The following is a 16,411-nucleotide window of genomic DNA, read 5'->3' on the forward strand; positions in this document are numbered from 1 at the left end:
CTGCACATGGTCCAACGCCTGCCCGCCCTCCCCGGCAAAGACCTCCCGTTCCCAGAAACCCAGAAAGAGGCCAGCGAAAGAGGGCATGCAGGCAGCACCCATGGCAGTGCCGCACAACTGTAAATAAAAAATGTCCCTAAAAACAAAAAAATTATGCGTAAGGACGTATTCCAACAATTCCAGTACTAGATCACAAATGGCGCCATCCCAATTACTATTCATAAGAAAGAACCTGCAGGCATCAATCCCATCCTGATGGCGTATACATGTATACAAAGATTCAATATCCGCTGCCACCAGTAACATGTCAGATTCCAAAGACATACCATCGATCCTAGCCAGGACGTCCATCATGTCGCGTGCATATGAGGGCAAAGCCTCAACCAAAGGTTTTAAATAATAATCGATAAATTTACATACGGGCTCACATAAACCACCAATATCCGACACGATAGGACGTCCTGGTGGATCGAGGGGGTCCTTATGAATCTTAGGTGTAAAATAAATTGTTGGAATCCTAGGAAATTTGGCAAGGAGACCCTCAAAGATCTGTTTTGGAATTATACCTCTTTCATAGGCTCTAGAGAGAATTTCCTCCAGACTATCGGAAAAAGATATTAGTGGATTCTGATCCAATCTGCAATAGGTTTTTCTGTCCCGTAGTTGCCTACTTGCCTCTCGCTCATACATCTGTTGCGGCCATATCACAATGTTCCCCACTTGTCAGCCGGTTTTATAACTATGTCCGGATATGATTTCAACTCATTTATGGTGGTCCGTTGCTTTGCTGTTAAATTATCTAAGCCTCTCTTAGTAGAGATTTTGCGGAAGTCATTAATAACTAAACGAGTGAACATTTCAATGGCCGGACATAGAGACAAAGGAGGGAACTTGGATGATCGAGGGCGTGTGAATGTATGGAACATACCTGGAGAATCGAGTTCCTGTTCTCTCAGAAGCTCCTCCAAGGCATGAAGAGCCTCCTCCTCCATATGAGTATTAGTCACGTGACTCTGTCTGTTACAATCGTGAAGTTTTCTTAATATCAACTTCCGGGCAAATAAATACAAATCCTTCACAGCTATGAATAAATCAAAGGAATGGGTGGGAGAAAAAGTTAATCCCTTTGATAATACTTCTATCTGTGAAGAAGTTAAGACATGAGTCGATAAATTTATTACCTGAAGTGTCTGATTTTTATTTTTATCCATCTTTTTAGGCAATGGCTGTTTAATTTTATTGCTTGACACTTCACGGTTGTTCCCAAATCGTATGTCTACAGATTTTGTGTTAGAACTAACTGATCCATCACTTGAGGCATGCGAATTAATTGACGCAGATCTTCCTCGTTTTGGATTTCTTTGTGATTTATATCTATGATTCCATCTGTAGACCGATTTTGATTGATGATCGCCAATATCTAGTTGGAATTTTTTTGTTTTCATGTCACATATCTCTTTCTCCCAAATAGTGAATTCAACATCAAGCTCACGATTGAAAACAGACAGTTCGTCAGCTGACATCTCTTTTTTAATTGTATTCTGCAATTCTTCAATTTCAACATCACAATTAGTGATGGTAACATCATTCAGCTGGATGAGGAGTTGCATGAAACCCTTAGAACATTCACTAGCTAGGTCCTCCCATTTATTTTTTATATCTAGATCATCAATAGATAAAGAAGGGAAGACCTGCACTTTAAGGCCACGCGGAATTAGGCCTTTTTCAACGTATTTTTGGAGGAATGCACGATTCCACCATGTCTTTATACGCTTATTAAGCAGTGACTTAAGTTTTCTGCCTGCCTCCCTGAGGTCTCTACTACCACCAGCCACAAAAGGTCCAGATTTGTCATTAAAAACCTCATCAATATGGGTGAGCCAAGCCTGTTCTCGTGCCTTGTAGTCCATATGAGGCTTGGAGCGAGTAGCTGTGAATAACACAGAAAAGATACAAATGAAAACAATGCTCCAAAAAGACATTATTAACCCATCACGAATGTTATACATATAGTGAGCCTCAATAGTATGGGCGTTGGGTCCAGGCCAGCACTTTTCTTACACAGTGCCATGATGGGTATGTGATTTTTTGATCTTATGATCTGCTTCTTATGTCTTACTTAGTGTCAGATACCATGTATTTCAGTGGCACGGTTATCGCCTCAGTACTATCATGCACATTGCTTTGACTATGTGTTATTGGTGTTGACCTGAGTGGTTGATATCTGATTTTGTAGCTGTCCCTATTATAATGGGGTCTACATAGGTCACTTTGACTTATGCAGTCCTATTGAGAGTCACCAGTATAGCTATTTGCTACACATATATATACTTTTGTTATTTCTTTATATTGAGATATCTCCATTTAGGCAATATATAGCACACTTTTGACGAATAACTTTGCCATTGTTTTATGCATAGGAAGCTTTATTACATATATATATTCATACCCTCATACATTTAATTCTGATTTGGCTAGTCATATAGATATCCAGATCTGACTACTATGAGACTCTTGAGCCATAGTATTTGGGCTATGTGCAATAACTGATATATTGTCTATAAATTTCATTTACCATATGCACAAATTGCTCCTACTAATAAGATTGTATTTGGTTTACTCATAGTATTTTCTGGATTGTCTATTCGGCTATCTTTTTTATCAACAGTGCAGACCTGTCTTTTCATTGGTTCTGGGTCATTTATCTATTGGATGCCTCACTCTATCACATTTTATATTTGTCGTGTTCTCTTTATGTGCCTCCTTATATTAATAAAATATTGTATTTTTTCTAATAGTTTGGACTAGAGTTGAGCGAAACGGGTCGAAAAATTTCAAAAGTCGCCGACTTTTGGCAAAGTCGGGTTTCATGAAACGAAACCCGACCCTAGGATGAGGTCGGCCACGAGGTCGGCGACTTACGCGCCAAAGTCGCGTTTCAAAAGTTTGTTTTGCACTCTTTTTCAGCCAATCAGGATCCACGGACACTGTGGGCAACGTGATGACATAGGCAGAGGTCACCACCATCTTTCAGAAGGGCATGCAAGTGATTGGCTTGCTTTGGTGGGTGTCACAGGGGGTATAAAAGGGCGTGCACGCCGACCGCCATCTTACTTCTGCCGATCTCAGTATAGGGAGAGGTTGCTGCTGATTCTGTAGGGAGAGCGTTAGGCAGGGAAGAAGACAAAAAAACTGCTTCTGCTGCTAGCGATTTGGCCTGCACAACACACCAGTCACTGTGTGTGCAGTGCAAGGGGAGGCTATATAGTGGTGTATCAGTGGTGTTGGTTGTTGGGCTGCCTTCTAAGGCTTCCTGACATTCCTGCATTGCTGTTTACCCACTGCTCCGCAAACTGCTTTTTTAAAAGCAATCCCAATTTTTTGTTTTTGTCCTGCTGAGAAGAAAAAAAACTGCTTCTGCTGCTAGCGACTTGGCCTGTACAACACACCAGTCACTGTGTGTGCAGTGCAAGGGGAGGCTATATAGTGGTGTATCAGTGGTGTTGGTTGTTGGGCTGCCTTCTAAGGCTTCCTGACATTCCTGCATTGCTGTTTACCCACTGCTCCGCAAACTGCTTTTTTAAAAGCAATCCCAATTTTTTTTTTTGTCCTGCTGAGAAGTAAAAAAAACTGCTTCTGCTGCTAGCGATTTGGCCTGCACAGCACACCAGTCACTGTGTGTGCAGTGCAAGGGGAGGCTATATTGTGGTGTATCAGTGGTGTTGGTTGTTGGGCTGCCTTTTAAGGCTTCCTGACAGGCTGGCATTGCTGTTTACCCACTGTTCTGCAAACTGCTTTTTTAAAAGCAATCCAATCTCCCTTATCCTCTAGTCACTTTTGTCACAGCTGTGCCATCGAGCCTGTGACATAGCACTCAGATATCAGTGGGCCTCACACAATCCAAAAGTGTCCAGTGTCCACAAGTGTCTGCAGAAATTCAAAATCTCCCTTATCCTCTCGTCACTTTTGTCACAGCTGTGCCATCGAGCCTGTGACATAGCGCTCAGATATCAGTGGCCCTCACACAATCCAAAAGTGTCCAGTGTCCACAAGTGTGTGCAGAAATTCAAAATCTCCCTTATCCTCTAGTCACTTTGGTCACAGCTGTGCCATCGAGCCTGTCACATAGCGCTCAGATATTCATTGGGCCTCACACAATCCAAAAGTGTCCAGTGTCCACAAGTGTGTGCAGAAATTCAAAATCTCCCTTATCCTCTAGTCACTTTGGTCACAGCTGTGTCATCGAGCCTGTCACATAGCGCTCAGATATTCATTGGGTCTCACACAATCCAAAAGTGTCCAGTGTCCACAAGTGTGTGCAGAAATTCAAAATCTCCCTTATCCTCTCGTCACTTTTGTCACAGCTGTGCCATCGAGCCTGTGACATAGCGCACAGATATCAGTTTGCCTCACACAATCCAAAAGTGTCCAGTGTCCACAAGTGTGTGCAGAAATTCAAAATCTCCCTTATCCTTTCGTCACTTTTGTCACAGCTGTGCCATCGAGCCTGTGACATAGCGCTCAGATATCAGTGGCCCTCACACAATCCAAAAGTGTCCAGTGTCCACAAGTGTGTGCAGAAATTCAAAATCTCCCTTATCCTCTAGTCACTTTGGTCACAGCTGTGCCATCGAGCCTGTCACATAGCGCTCAGATATTCATTGGGCCTCACACAATCCAAAAGTGTCCAGTGTCCACAAGTGTGTGCAGAAATTCAAAATCTCCCTTATCCTCTAGTCACTTTGGTCACAGCTGTGCCATCGAGCCTGTCACATAGTGCTCAGATATTCATTGGGCCTCACACAATCCAAAAGTGTCCAGTGTCCACAAGTGTGTGCAGAAATTCAAAATCTCCCTTATCCTCTAGTCACTTTGGTCACAGCTGTGCCATCGAGCCTGTCACATAGCGCTCAGATATTCATTGGGTCTCACACAATCCAAAAGTGTCCAGTGTCCACAAGTGTGTGCAGAAATTCAAAATCTCCCTTATCCTCTCGTCACTTTTGTCACAGCTGTGCCATCGAGCCTGTGACATAGCGCTCAGATATCAGTTTGCCTCACACAATCCAAAAGTGTCCAGTGTCCACAAGTGTCTGCAGAAATTCAAAATCTCCCTTATCCTTTCGTCACTTTTGTCACAGCTGTGCCATCGAGCCTGTGACATAGCGCTCAGATATTCATTGGGCCTCACACAATCCAAAAGTGTCCAGTGTCCACAAGTGTGTGCAGAAATTCAAAATCTCCCTTATCCTCTAGTCACTTTGGTCACAGCTGTGCCATCGAGCCTGTCACATAGCGCTCAGATATACATTGGGTCTCACACAATCCAAAAGTGTCCAGTGTCCACAAGTGTGTGCAGAAATTTAAAATCTCCCTTATCCTCTCGTCACTTTTGTCACAGTTGTGCCATCGAGCCTGTGACATAGCGCTCAGATATCAGTGGCCCTCACACAATCCAAAAGTGTCCAGTGTCCACAAGTGTCTGCAGAAATTCAAAATCTCACTTATCCTCTCGTCACTTTTGTCACAGCTGTGCCATCGAGCCTGTGACATAGCGCTCAGATATCAGTGGACCTCACACAATCCAAAAGTGTCCAGTGTCCACAAGTGTCTGCAGAAATTCAAAATCTCCCTTATCCTCTCGTCAATTTTGTCACAGCTGTGCCATCGAGCCTGTGACATAGCGCTCAGATATTAGTGGCCCTCACACAATCCAAAAGTGTCCAGTGTCCACAAGTGTCTGCAGAAATTCAAAATCTCCCTTATCCTCTCGTCACTTTTGTCACAGCTGTGCCATCGAGCCTGTGACATAGCGCTCAGATATCAGTGGGCCTCACACAATCCAAAAGTGTCCAGTGTCCACAAGTGTCTGCAGAAATTCAAAATCTCCCCTGTCCTATAGACACCTTGTACCTTGTTTTACATTACTATATAGTTTGTTGGATTTTGTCTACATTTCTACCAAAAATGAGGAAGGCTGGTGGAAGAGGCCATGGAATTGGGCGGGGGTTGGCAGCTGGTAATGATGGTGTTGGTGGTGGATCTGATGGTAGTGGCAAGAGCAAAATAGGACCAAATGCAGGAGGTGTTGAGCCTGCGTCATCGTCTGGCTACATAAGGCCTCGAACGCTTAGTTTTCTAGGAGTTGGCAAACCGCTTTTAAAGCCAGAGCATCAGGAAAAAGTTTTGTCTTACATTGCTGACTCAGCCTCTAGCTCTATCGCCTCCTCTTCTTCAGTTGTAAAAAGTAAAAGCACTGAGTCGTCATTGGAGGCTCATGTTCATGAACCACACCTTTCCTTGTGTCCTTCACCCCAACCAAGATTGAAGGATGACACAGGCCATACTACTGATTACTCCATGGAGCTGTTTTCACATACCATGCCTGGATTATCAAGTGAAATGGTGAATTACCCAGGCCAAGATGAATCTGACATGGAGTGCACTGATGCACAGCCGCTGATGGATGATTCTGCTGGTACATTCACTCAGAGCACTACATTGTCCTCGCAGTGTACAGAGCCAGATTCTGACCCTGATGAGACTCAGGTGCCCCTTCCCGCACACTATACCACCATACACGGTGACACAGAGGAAGGTGCACATGACATAGAAGAGGAGGTGATGGATGACCCAGTTGTTGACCCAGATTGGCATCCATTGGGGGAAGAGGGTGCTGCTTCCAATAGCTCAGATGAGGAGCATCCACAGCAGACATCGACATCGCAACAGCTGTTATCTGGCAGGCCCGGAGCACTCCAAAGACAGGTTCCAAACATCAAAAGAGTTGCTGGACAGCTTGTCCAGAGGGTCCAAAGATCACAGCGTGCTAGGCCGCAAAATGTCTGCCAAAGTAGGAAGAGTGCAGTGTGGCACTTTTTTGACCAAAATCCTCATGATCAGGCCAAGGTTATCTGTAAGACGTGCGCAAAGACCTTTAGCCGAGGGAAAAATCTGAAAAATTTGAATACCAGTTGCATGCTTAGACATTTAACCAGCATGCACTTGCAAGCGTGGACACAACACCAAACCTCAAGTGCCACATGTGCAACTGATCACAACGAAGGTAGTCAGCAACGCTACATTGTTTCCCCCACTGTAAGCCCACCGGTTAGCACAGCAGCAAATGTTGAGGTGTCGTTGCAAGGCCACAGCAGTCAGGGAATCCCACTGTTATATCAACGAAAGACTGATTCTAGGCCATCAGAAAGAACACCAACTCCATCACCATCATCAACCCTCTCTCAGTCCACCCTGTCCACCGCTACTTCCACCATATGCAGCTCTCAAGTCCAGCTCACCCTCCCAGACACTATGAGTAGGTCAAGAAAGTACTCAGTCTCTCATCCGCGTACACTGGGTTTGAACGCCCACATTGCCAAACTAATCTCGTTTGAGATGATGCCCTTTCGGTTGGTGGAAAGCACAGCTTTCCGCAAACTCATGGCCTATGCAGTACCACGCTATGACCTACCCAGTCGCCACTTCTTCTCTCGCAAAGCCATCCCAGCCCTCCACCATCATGTGAAAGACCGCATTGTCCATGCACTCAAGCAGTCAGTGAGCGGAAAGATGCACCTCACAACTGATGCATGGTCCAGTCGGCATGGCCAGGGCCGTTACGTGTCCATCACTGCGCACTGGGTTAATGTGGTGGATGCAGGGTCCACAGGGGACAGCGGTGGTGGGACAGTGCTGCCTAGCCCACGGTATAGGAAACAGTTGGCTGTAGGCGTTCGACCCTCCTCCTCCTCCTCCAGAAGCGAAAGCTCGTCCACAGAGCGCAGTCGTACGAGCACTCCATCTGCAGCTGCCACTGTTGCACACGATGTGTCCCCCTATCGAGCAGCTAGTGGAAAGCGTCAGCAGGCTGTGTTGCAGATGATGTGTTTGGGCAACAGACACACCGCCGAGGTGCTGGCCGAGTACTTGAAGCGACAAACTGAGTCATGGCTGGGCAGTGTACATCTTGAGGCAGGCAAGGTAGTTAGTGATAACAGCCGTAATTTTGTGGCAGCCATAGCCCTTTCAAAACTCAGCCATATACCTTGCTTGGCTCACACCTTGAACCTGGTGGTGCAGTGCTTCCTCAAAAATTATCCGGAGTAAACAGCCCTGCTCCATAAGGTGCGAAGACTGTGCGCGCACATCTGCCGGTCGCCTGTACACTCCGTTCGTATGCAGAAGCTGCAGCGATTGCTCCACCTTCCCAACCACCGCCTCATTATCGACATTGCAACAAGGTGGAACTCCACCCTGCACATGGTGGAGCGGCTGCGCGAGCAGAGGCAGGCCATAATGCATTTGTGGGAGGATACACGGCCAGGCACTTTGAGAGCAGACATGGAGTTGACAGGTGTGCAGTGGTCGAAGCTGAAAGACCTCTGTAAAGTCCTTCAGTGTTTTGAGGAATGCACACGGCTGGTAAGCGCAGACGACGCCATCCTAAGCATGAGCATCCCACTTATGCGTCTGCTCATGCAAACTTTGACGCACCTTAAGGAGCAGGCGTCTGCAGCCAATGTTGAAGAGGAGGAGGGAATCCTTGATGACATTCAGCCATTGTCTGCTCAGGGACCTCTCCTGGACGAGGTGGAGGAAGAAGAGGAGGAGGAGGAGGATGATGGGGATGATTACTTAGGGGAGGAGGATGCATCTCGTGGGGCAAGTGAAAATGTTGGCGTGGCAAGATCTGGTACAGGGTTTGTGCGTGACTGGAGGGATGTGGATTTGCCAGAACGTGCTCCTCCAACCAGCACTCACAGTGCATCATTGACACCGGGAACATTGGCCCACATGTCAGATTATGCCTTGCAGATCCTAAAAAGGGACCCACGCATTGCCAAAATGATGAACGATGACGACTACTGGTTGGCCAGCATCCTGGATCCACGCTATAAAGGCAAATTACAAAACATCATGCCACAGGAGAACCTTGACCTAATATTAGCTAATAAACAAACAACTCTGGTAAATCGGTTGCTTGAGGCATTCCCAGCACACAGCAGCGGTGATGGTTCTCACACGAGCCGAACGGGCCGGGGGCAGCTTGGCAGAGGTGTTCGTGGTGCACACAGCAGAAGTGGCGTTGGAGACAGGGGTTTCATGACAATGTTGTGGACTGATTTTTCAAGTACCGCTCACACAACTGGTAATACTGCATCGATGGAAAGTGACAGGAGACAGCAGTTGTCAACTATGGTTACAAACTACTTTTCCTCCCATATCGATGTTCTCCCACACAGGTCATTCCCCTTTGACTATTGGGCCGCTAAACTGGACACCTGGCCTGAATTGGCACAATATGCCTTACAGGAGCTCGCTTGCCCAGCTGCAAGTGTGCTATCGGAAAGAGTCTTCAGTGCAGCTGGATCAATCCTGACAGAAAAAAGGACCCGTCTGTCAACCCAAAATGTGGATGATCTAACCTTCATTAAAATGAACCATGCATGGGTTTCCAAGGATTTTGTCGTCCCACCTTCCCCTGATGACACATAGGGTGACAGAAAAATGGCTTGCTTTGGTCCACCTCTTCCTGGGACTTGACCTATTTCACCTTTTGCATCAGCTGAATGTCCAACATCAACATATGCCACTTTCTAAAACTCCCTAACTGTGCTGCCTCCCCCCCCATGGCCGGGGTCACCACCTAGCGCACGACACAGTGCGAGTGCCGTTGCCCTGGACAGGTGGGTAGGCCGACTCTTGGGTGCGGGCACTGGCACAGGGTCCTTCATAGTGCAATCCAAGTGTCTCTGACGGTGGTGGTGCACACCCGTCGTCAGACACACCAACAAACTATGAGGGGCCCAGTGCCAGTACCGACACCCACGAGTGGGCCCCCCTTGCTTGGGCAGGGCCCCAGCATTTGCAATCTTTACCTCTCCCTGCTCCTCCGCTGTGTAGTCTGGGCCGTCAAATCCATACTGTTCCTGACACCGTCTGAGCCTGCCTCCTGATGTATAGACATATATTTTGAATGTGTACACTATCCATACATGTTATCTGGGGATACGGTACCCTTTCTAACCTTTGTGCAATCACGTGCAATCCATACTGGGCCTAACACCGTCTGAGCCTGCCTCCTGATGTATAGACATATATTTTGAATGTGTACGCTATCCATACATGTTATCCGGGGAAACGGTACCCTTTCTAACCTTTGTGCAATCACGTGCAATCCATACTGGGCCTAACACCGTCTGAGCCTGCCTCCTGATGTATAGACATATATTTTGAATGTGTACGCTATCCATACATGTTATCTGGGGATACGGTACCCTTTCTAACCTTTGTGCAATCACTTGCAAGCCATACTGGGCCTTACACCGTCTGAGCCTGCCTCCTGATGTATAGACATATATTTTGAATGTGTACGCTATCCATACATGTTATCCGGGGATACGGTACCCTTTCTAACCTTTGTGCAATCCCGTGCAATCCATACTGGGCGTGAGAACGGCTGGCGAGCTGTTAAGCAAGCTACAGCACCTGTGGTTTGCACACGTAAGTTTTTCATTTTTTCAGGAATGACGGTTAGGCCTAATTCCGGAACTGCGGTTGACCTGCACTTACTGGGAAATCATTGTTCGCGGGTAATAATCGTAATCAGTGATCCCCATCACTAACGCTGTTCAGCGGGTTATCTGCACCTGTAAGCGACAAACGCTGGCCTTTTCAGTGTAGCGCACATGCAGCCACGGACATGTAAGGGCATGACACACCAGTTATTGGCCAATCTCATGTGCCAGAGCCTCACGTGTCCCTCTAGTAAGCCGGACTCGGACCGCGGGGCATGACGGAGTCTCGTTCGTTAACGGAATTAAGCTTGCAATGTGTGCATCTGTTCTGTAGCTGGCATGGTTGAGGTTTCCCAGGTGGAGTCGAATTTAACCGTAGGCTCCACTCCTGGTGGTGCCCTTCTGGACATTCCTTTAAGGTTCAGCTTTGCAACCATACTGCCCACGTAAAACAAACACTTTGCCTTCATGAACGCTGTTTGGAGGGTCATGACTCGTGGGAATATCGCCGCCCAATCAGTTAACCTGCTAGAGAGATCGTTCGTTGCTCCCAAGCATGACATCACACTCCCTAGGAAGAAGGTAATGCCACTGTGGCGACCGTACTCCTGGGGGCGACACAAGTGCACTGATGCCCAGCCACTGCTCGATGAATCTGCTGGTACATTGACCCAGACCACTACATTCCCCTCGCACGCTACACGACCTGAATCTGACCCTGATGAAACTCAGGTTACCCTTCCCATATACAGTTCCATCTTACACGGTGACAAAGAGGAAGCTGCAGATGAAAGTGCAGGTTCGGCCCACCCGCCATCAGACACACCACCGTACTATCAGGGGCCCTGTGCCAGTGCCGTCGCCAACGAGTGGGCCCCCCCTGCTTGCTCAGGATCACAGCACTTGCAAAGTTGAAATACTGTGCAGTGAGATGGAAGATGGGGACGACGAGGAGTCCAGACAAGCACAGGGATTCCCTAGCGAGGAGACTTATTTGATTGTTTTCAATGTTGGGACAGCAATTTTTGGGGAGCACTATACTCTGGAGAATGATAGATGGGGCCCACCATACACTGGAACATTCCAAAGGTGGACATCAGACACTGGAGCAGCATTTACAGGGCCCATTATACACTAGAGCATTAGAAATGGGGCCCATTATGTTTGGAGCATTATTTGGGCCCATAAGACAGTGGAGCTTCATCCATGGGGACCAACATATACTGTAGCATTATGTGGAGCTCATCATATACTGTTTCAAACATTATATGGGACCAATGATTTTGTATGGAGAAATAGATGGGCCTCGTCATGAGATGTAAAAAGTGAGGTATTTTTCATTGTACTATACCGCTATTTCTCTGCCGTATCGGAGCATGATGAGTTGTGGTATGTGTTAAAGGGGCGCTCTTTCGCCCAGGGCACATGAAAACCTGGAGCCAGCCCTCCCCCCCCACAACTTTAGCCAAATAACCCCCATTTTTCAGTGCGTAACTTGTATTATGAAGTTAATTAAGGTTGATAAGCTTAAGTAAGAAGAATTGATGCTTTTGGCATTCAAATGGGCACTGTAGGTGTGTTTCCTGTCCTCCTCTCACTGCCGACTTTTATTCCCCATTGACTTACATTGGGTTTCTTGTTTCGGGACGACCCCGACTTTTCCCTATAATCGGACCATCTTGCTCGACCCGACTTTTGGAAAAGTCGGGTTTCACGAAACGAAACGCGACCCTAAAAAAACAAAAGTCGCTCAACTCTAGTTTGGACTCCATTGTTCTCCTGTTATTCAATTTGCTTCTCTAGGAGTCGTCTCTATTGCCCATACTATTGAGGCTCACTATATGTATAACATTCGTGATGGGTTAATAATGTCTTTTTGGAGCATTGTTTTCATTTGAATTTTTATGCCCTAAATCACAGAGATATGGCACACAAAAAACGTAATAAATAACATTTCACATATGTTTACTTTACATCAGCACAATTTTGGAACCAAAAGTTTTTTTGGTTAGGAAGTTATAAGGGTTAAAAGTTGACCAGCGATTTCTCATTTTTGCAACACCATTTTATTTTTATGGACCACATCACATTTGAAGTCACTTTGAGGGGTCTATATGATAGAAAATATCAAAAAATTGACACCATTCTAAAAACTGCACCCCTCAAAGTGCTCAAAACCAGATTCAAGAAGTTTATTAACCCTTCAGGTGCTTCACAGGAATTTTTTGAATGTTTAAAAAAAATGAACATTTAACTTTTTTCCCCAAAAAATTACTTCAGGTCCAATTTTTTTTATTTTACCAAAGATAACAGGAGATATTGGACTGCAAAAGCTATTGAGCAATTTCTCCTGAGTATGCTGATACCTGATATGTGGGGGGAACCACTGTTTTGGCGCATGGCAGAGCCAGAAGGGAAGGAGCGCCGTTTGACTTTTTCAATGCAAAATTGTCTGGAATTCAAATCGGACGCCATGTCATGTTTGGCGAGCCCCTGATGTACCTAAACAGTGTAAACCCCCCACAAGTAACCCCATTTTGGAAACTAGACCCCCCAAGGAACTTTTCTAGATATGTGGTGAGAACTTTGAACCCACAAGGGCTTCACAGAAGTTTATAACGTACAGCCGTACAATTAAAAAATTATATTATTTCCACAAAAACGATATTTTCACCCCCAATTTTTATTTTCCCAAGGGTAACAGGACCCTAAAAGTTATTGTGCAATTTGTCCTGAGTACGCTGAAACCCCATATGTGGGTGTAAATGACTATTTGGGCGCATGGCAGAGCTCGGAAGGGAAGCAGCGCCATTTGACTTTTTTGGCTGGAATTGAGATCGGACACCATGTCGCGTTTGTAAAGCCCCTGATGTACCAAAACAGTGGAAACCCCCCACAAATGACACCATTTTGGAAACTAGACCCCCCAAGGAACTTATCTAGATGTGTGGTGAGAAGTTTGAACCCCCAAGGGTTTCACAGAAGTTTATAACGTACAGCCGTACAATTAAAAAATCATATTTTTTCCACAAAAATGATCTTTTCACCCTCAATTTTTATTTTCCCAAGGGTAACAGGACTCCAAAAGTTATTGTGCAATTTGTCCTGAGTACGCTGATACAACATATGTGGGGGTAAACCACTATTTGGACGCATGGCAGAGCTCGGAAGGGAAGCAGCGCCATTTGACTTTTTTGGCTGGAATTGGGATTGGACACCATGCCACATTTGAAAAGCCCCTGATGTGCCTAAACAGTGGAAACCTCCCACAAATGACATCATTATGGAAACTAGATCCCCCAAAGGAACTTATATAGATGTGTAGTGAGCACTTTGAACCCCCCAGTGCTTCACAGAAGTTTATAACGCTTGGGCATGAAAATAAAAAAAATCATATTTTTTCCACAAACATGATCTTTTAGTCCCCAATTTTTTTATTTTCCCAATAGTAACAGGAGAAATTGGATCACAAAAGTTGTTGTCCAATTTGTACTGAGTATGCTGATACCCCACATGTGGGAGAAAACTACTGTATGGGCACACGTCAGGGCTCGGAAAGGAAGTAGTGACGTTTTGGAATGCAGACTTTGATGGAATGTTCTGCGGGTGTCATGTCGCGTTTGGAGAGCCTCTGATGTGCCGAAACTGTTGAAACTCCCCACAATTGACCCCATTTTAGAAACTAGACCCCGTAAAGAACTTATCTAAATGTGTGGTGAGCACTTTGAACCACCAAGTGTTTCACAGAAGTTTATAACGCCCGGGCGTGAAAATTAAAAAAATCATATTTTTTTCCACAAAAATGATATTTTTGCCCCCAATTTTTTACTTTCCTAAGGGTAACAGGAGAAATTGGAGCCCAAAAGTTGTTTTGCAATTTGTCCTGAGTAGGCTGATACCCCATATGTGGGGGTAAAACACTGTTTGGGCACATGGCACAGCTTAGAAGAGAAGGAGCACCATTTGACTTTTTCAACGCAGAATTGGCTGGAATTGAGATCAGAAGCAATGTTGCGTTTGGAGAGCACCTGATGTGCCCAAACAGTGGAAACCCCCCAATCCTAACTCTAACCCTAACCCCAACACACCCCTAACCCTATTCTCAGCCCTAACCCTAGCCCTAACCCCAGCCCTAGCCCTAACCCTAATGGGAAAATGGAAATAAATACATTTTTTATTTGTATTATTTTTCCATAACTAAGGAGGTGATAACGGGGGGGGGGTTGATTTACTATTTAAGGCAGGTTTTTCTGTTTGGCAGCTGTCGCACGCTAAAATACGCTTTTTATTGTAAAAATAGTTTTTGCATCACCACATTTTGAGAGCTATAATTTTTCCATATTTTGACCCACCGGGTCATGTGAGGTCTTATTTTTTGCGGGACAGTTGACGTTTTTATTGGTACCATTTTCGGGCACGTGACAATTTTTGATCGCTTTTTATTCCGATTTTTGGGACGCAGAATAAACAAAAACCAGCATTTCATGAATTTCTTTTGGGGGGTGCGCTTACACCATTCCGCATGTGGTAAAATTGATAAAGCGGTTTTATTCTTCGGGTCAGTAGGATTACAGCGATACCTCATTTATGTCTTTTTTATGTTTTGGCGCTTTTATGCAATGAAAACAATTTTATTTAAAAAATAATTATTTTTGCATCTCTTTATTCTGCGAGCTATAACTTTTTTATTTTTTTCACTGATGATGCTGTTTTGCAGCTCATTTTTTGCAGGACAAGATGACGTTTTCAGCGTTACCATGTTTATTTATATACGCCTTTTTGATTGCGCGTTATTGCACTTTTTGTTCGGCGGTATGATAATAAAGCATTGTTTTTTGCTTTCTTTTTCATTTTTATTTTTCAAGGAGTTCGCTAATGGGACAGTTCTATAGGGCGGGTCGTTACGGACGTGGCGATACTAAGTATGTGTACTTTTATTGTTTGTTTTTTTTTTCTTATTTCCAAAAAATGAATTTATTAGGGAATATTCTTTTTTTATTTATTTAGTTATTTTATATAAATTATTCTTACACTTTTTTTTTTTTTTACTTTATTACATTGTCCCAGGGGTGTCATCACTGTCATGTGACAGATCGCTGATCTGACACGTCACACAGTGCTGTGTCAGATCAGCGATCTGACAGGCTCTGCACAAGGCTTCCTAATGCCTGTGCTCTGCAGGCACTGAGGAAGGACCCACGGACATATTTGATTCGGGGACCTGCAGGGAAGGAGGCCCCCAAAGCAGCGCAGGTAAGCACAGAGGGAGTCCCCTCCCTGCCGATGCTTCTCTAAAAGACGCTTTTTATTGTAAAAATAGTTTTTGCATCACCACATTTTGAGAGCTATAATTTTTCCATATTTTGACCCACAGAGTCTTGTGAGGTCTTACTTTTTGCAGGACGACTTGATGTTTTTATTGGTACCATTTTCGGGCACGTGACAATTTTTGATCGCTTTTTATTCCGATTTTTGGGATGCAGAATGAACAAAAACCAGCATTTCAAGAAATTCTTTTGGGGGGTGTGTTTACACCGTTCTGCGTGCAGTAAAATTGATAAGGCAGTTTTATTCTTCGGGTCAGTACGGTTACAGCGATACCTCATTTATGTCATTTTTTTATTTTTTGCCGCTTTTATGCAATGAAAACAATTTTATATAAAAAATAATTATTTTTGCATCGTTTTACTCTGCGAGCTATAACTTTTCTATTTTTTCGCTGATGATGCTGTATGGCAGCTCATTTTTTGTGGGAGAGGATGATGTTTTCAGCAGTACCATGGTTATTTATATGCGTCTTTTTGATCGCGCGTTATTGCACTTTTTGTTCGGCGGTATGATGATAAAGCTTTATTTTTTGTTTTGTTTTTTATTTTTATTTTTTAATGGGT

Source organism: Dendrobates tinctorius, unplaced genomic scaffold (assembly GCF_039654945.1).
Source record: "Dendrobates tinctorius isolate UK_male_01 unplaced genomic scaffold, ASM3965494v1 ptg000008l, whole genome shotgun sequence".
In the NCBI taxonomy this organism is placed as follows: domain Eukaryota; kingdom Metazoa; phylum Chordata; class Amphibia; order Anura; family Dendrobatidae; genus Dendrobates; species Dendrobates tinctorius.